Raw genomic sequence first — 4,679 nt, forward strand, 5'->3', positions numbered from 1 at the left:
ATATGCTAAAGTAGTCTGGCATCTCTAAATCATTTTAGTTGCTTGTCATTTTTATCATAGTTTTTCTACGTTTGGTTCTCTGTTATTTAGATTTTAGCAGTTGTTATAATGTTGTTATGATACAACATATAGCACGGAATAAGGATTGCACATAAATAAAGCTCAAATATAAATAAGATTTAATTTAAAATCCCAAAATAATTAAGATTCAATTTAGAATATAGGGTTAAAATAAAACTTAATTGAGAGAAAATATAACAAAATCTAAAGAATATGAAAATTTATGATATTTATAGAGTTGTAAATAAGTCCTAAAATAAATAGGAAACAATAGTAAAGCTATCTAGGAAAATGTAGTGTTCAAATATAATTAGAATTCCTTGAAAATCTGGAAAACGAATTTTCAAAAATTTTAGACGCACGTCACATGCCATTGGCAGGTAATTTTGATGCTTTACAAGCCCTGGGAATGTTATCTTTTGCCGACTTTTTCTGATTTTCCATCATTCACCTCCACTTGTAAAAAACTCGACTTTGAGTTGATTTTAGATCCAAATAATAAATTCAAAATGATCTCCAACACCATTAGTATCCACTTTGGATAGATTCAGTCTCAAACCTTAAAGTGTTTGAGAAATAGAAATTTCATTAGGAAATAGTTTCTTCTTCATTAGTGTTGGTAATGTTGGGTAGAATAAGTATAAAGTGACTACCATATTCTTCTTCGAATCACTTGGACAAATAAAATCAATAAAAGAAATAGAAATTAATGGGTTAAGTAATTCTTTAATTGTAACAATTATAGAAGGTGCTATAACTAAGTGTAAGTTCTTTAATTTCAAGTTGCTTCTTGAGTGTGAATTGATCTTAATGTTCCTCTCCCAAATCTTTAATTTCCTTTGATGGCATATCTTCTATCTTTATAAGAACATCGACCTCCTTATCAAGTATGCTAATTCATCTTGTTCACAATCTTCCTCTTCATCATCTCCATCAAGTTCACAATAAATTTCAACATCATCATCATGCTTTTCAATGATGTTGATAGATTTCCTCTTTGGACACTCGTTAGACTCCTCTTTGGACACTCATTAGACCTATGCTGCAACTCATTATGCCTGTGGCATTTTATTAGAACCGACTTGGCACAGGGATTAGAGGATTTGGTAGTATTAAAATTAGTACCTTTACTTCCTCCAGCTGTTGGTGATTTGTTGTTGCTCTTCTCCACATTGGTATTTATCGAACAAGAGGCTCTTTGAGTTATTTTCCCTTTCTCCTTTTTAGCTGTAAATTTGTTGTCTTCATACTTCTAAAAGGTTCGTGCTTCATCACTATCTCAGCTTTTAAGGCTAAGTTCCTAGTCTCTTAGACGCTCGACACCATTTGGATACCAATTATGTCATGTGTTGAAGGTTATGCTCAAATACATCGCTACTTGTTGACTATCACTCTTGGCTAAGTGATTCATTGTTGCTAACTTTTAAAATTTTGTTGTATATTCATTAACATTATGGGTTCCTTATAAGCAATTTTGGTAAGATTAAAAGAGGTGTTGTTCATGATCAAAAGATAGAAACCTTCCCCTCTTCTCCAAGAAGTGACAGAATTGTGTCTTTCTCACTTTTTAGTCTCCTTCAATCAATCCCACCATACGGAAACTCTACCCTTCAACTGATAGGCTAGTAATTTGACCTTTCGTTCCTCCAAAATTTCAGCATATTCGAAGGAAATGATCTACTTTGATTAACCAATCAAGGAAAACTTTAATATCAAGGTCTCCTCTAAAGGCAGGTATATCCATCTTCAGTTTGAACTCATCATCCCTCTTACAGTTTTGCTAAAAATTTTGGCCAACTCTCCCTTGCCTTTGGCATGCACCATATCCCAAGTCCATCTCCATCATCACTCGTATCATACTCTTTCATAGCTCTTCTTCTTGGATTGACAAGAATCGGATCAATTTCAGTTTTAGCAGGGTTAGCTCCATTGGTTTGAATAGGTTCTTGATTCCTATTTTTGCCAATATTCAACCTTGTGAGTAATTGTTCCTTGATCTCTTACAATTGTCGCTCTATTTTTGTTAATTATAGCATTTAGCTGCTCTTTGATTACTCCCCAAATAGCTAGTAATCCCCTGATCATCATCACGAGGTTGATTGCTATCAGTGTCACTAGTATTGACTATTATAATAAGGGTGAAATCCTTGTTTTGATATTACCCAACGTAGCTTGTAGCACAAAATAAATATTGTCACACAAAACAAATCTCAAAGATAAACAAGGTTGAATTCAAAACTCTAAAATAAATAAGATTCAATCTAAAATTTAAGGATAAAATAAAGCAAAACATAATTTTATTAAAAAAATATATAATAAAATTTAACAAGAACTATAGAATATAAAAATGCATAGATTTTTATAGAATTATTAATCTTAAATTAAGTAGGAAAATAATTTAATAGATCTAAACTAATAAAATTTTAGGTCCTAAAATTGGTAGGAAACAATAATAAAGCTATCTAAGAAGATATAGAGTTCAAATATAACTAGAAATCCTTAAACATATGGAAAACAAACTTTAACAAATTTGGGACAGCATGTGGCAAGTAGTCTTCTGCCCACCTTTCCTGATGTCCCATCATGTTATTTCTTCCATGAAGAAAATAAGGGCAATGAAGATGCATGGGAAAACTATAAAGATGGTTAAGAACATGAAATTACAAAAGTTTTTGTAAATAGTGCTATATTTATTTATTATAGTACTCATAAAAATATACAAAGAAATTCATAAATTAAAATTTTTTTATTTGAATCGTATATATTTGAAGTAAATTTTTTCATTAGTTAAATTTTCTTGTAGCACTATAAATTTTTTTTATTTGAATTATATATAAAGTACATTTTTCTTAATTTATTTAAAATTTTCCAGTAATTTGAAAAGTGATGATTTTTATATGCCCAGTAATTTGATACCTACTAGAAGCTTTTGACTATTTTGAAATAACACCAATCCAAACCTATCCTCCCACTAGTTATTGCTATATGTTCTGCCCACTGATGTAATAAAAAGTCATAATGTTTTTAGAAAGAAGCGCAATATATATGAAATTTAAATTTCCAATTTTTTTTATTAATAAAATTATAAAAAGTCTTTTTTATAATCCAATTTTAAGATTGAAATCCTAGTTAATATGTTGATAAACAAACTCATTATACAGCCAGATGAATTAGATGACTCAGAAGAAAGATGAACAGGTTGAAGAAAGCCTCTTTGGAGCTGCTCTCTAACTAATTGACATTCAATATCTAAGTCGTTTGGTCCTTTTTTGAAATACAGGTTTATCGGCAATATTTACGACTGCCTGATGGACGGGGCACTTGAAGTTGAACTTTCAGATCATGCAACAAATAAGACATTCATAACAATTCACAGACAGTAGCAGCCATGCTATGATACTCAACCTCAACTGAGGATTTTGGCCTTGTCATAATAGGATGCATGTCATAATAACACTAGCAATTTAATTTTCAATTATCTATGTGGTTAGGTTGGAGAAGGGGAAAAGAAAGGATAAGTTCAAAGTTCCAATTTGCACTAATCACAACCCCATTCGTCAATTACATGATGATTAGAATGCCAACTATTGAAGCAATTTACTGGTGATGCTTAGCAAAAGTATATCATTAATTAGTCATTTCTAGGGTTAATGGGCCATTATACCTAGCATATGATCATTAAACTAGTTTCCCAACTTCAAACCAATTACACACGTGATAACATTCTCTCATACAAGAAGGAAAATGGCTTTAATTTTTTAGTCCAAACTTATTTTAAGCTCGCGTGTGGTGGAATCTCAATGGGTAATAATTTTTTTATATTATTATTATTTGATTGTTCCTTTGACTATATCAGTTGAGCTGAATTTGGAGCAACATTCTTTAGTGTGAATGACAGCTATCCACTTTTTATTTATTTATTTATTTATTTAAGCCACAGCTATCCATTTTACATGGGATAATAAACTTTGTGATGAGGGGAATTAAGATTTATTAAAATAAAATTAGAAGTATCAACAATTAATGTTTAATTTGATTTAATTTAGTAACTAAAAAATATAATACTCATTTAATAAATTTCATGTTTAATCTCTATTTATTTAATAAACCTTTGTACTTTTAATTAAGGGCTAAATAAGTCTTTATACTTTTAGTCAAGAGTTAAATAAGTCTAATTTTAAGTTTTATGTCAAATAAACTCATGTACTTTTTAATTAAGGTTAAATAAGTTTACACCTAATAAAATATTATTTTTAATAATAAAATATTATTTTTATAGCTTTTTTAAATAATCAAATATTAAATATAATAATTTTAATAAATTTAGCTTTATTCCTATGCTTATATTTTTCTTATTTCTGCTTTTTTTTAGAATTATTTTTTTTTTCTTAGTGTGGAATTGAATTCCTTATCTTCTTCCCTTCATAGGTATTGCTTTCATGTTCTTTCTTTTTAAAATTTATTTTATTTTATAACATTAAATAATAATATTTTTAGTATCGATATTATTGATTATAAATATCATAAGGCTAATTAAAAAACTGAATTTCATCTTTTTATTATAAAAAAATACTTAAGAGATCAATATGTCAAAAACTATTACTAACAAATGTAATAAT

The sequence above is a fragment of the Hevea brasiliensis genome, chromosome 3 (genome assembly GCF_030052815.1).
Source record: "Hevea brasiliensis isolate MT/VB/25A 57/8 chromosome 3, ASM3005281v1, whole genome shotgun sequence".
NCBI classification, from domain to species: Eukaryota; Viridiplantae; Streptophyta; class Magnoliopsida; order Malpighiales; family Euphorbiaceae; genus Hevea; species Hevea brasiliensis.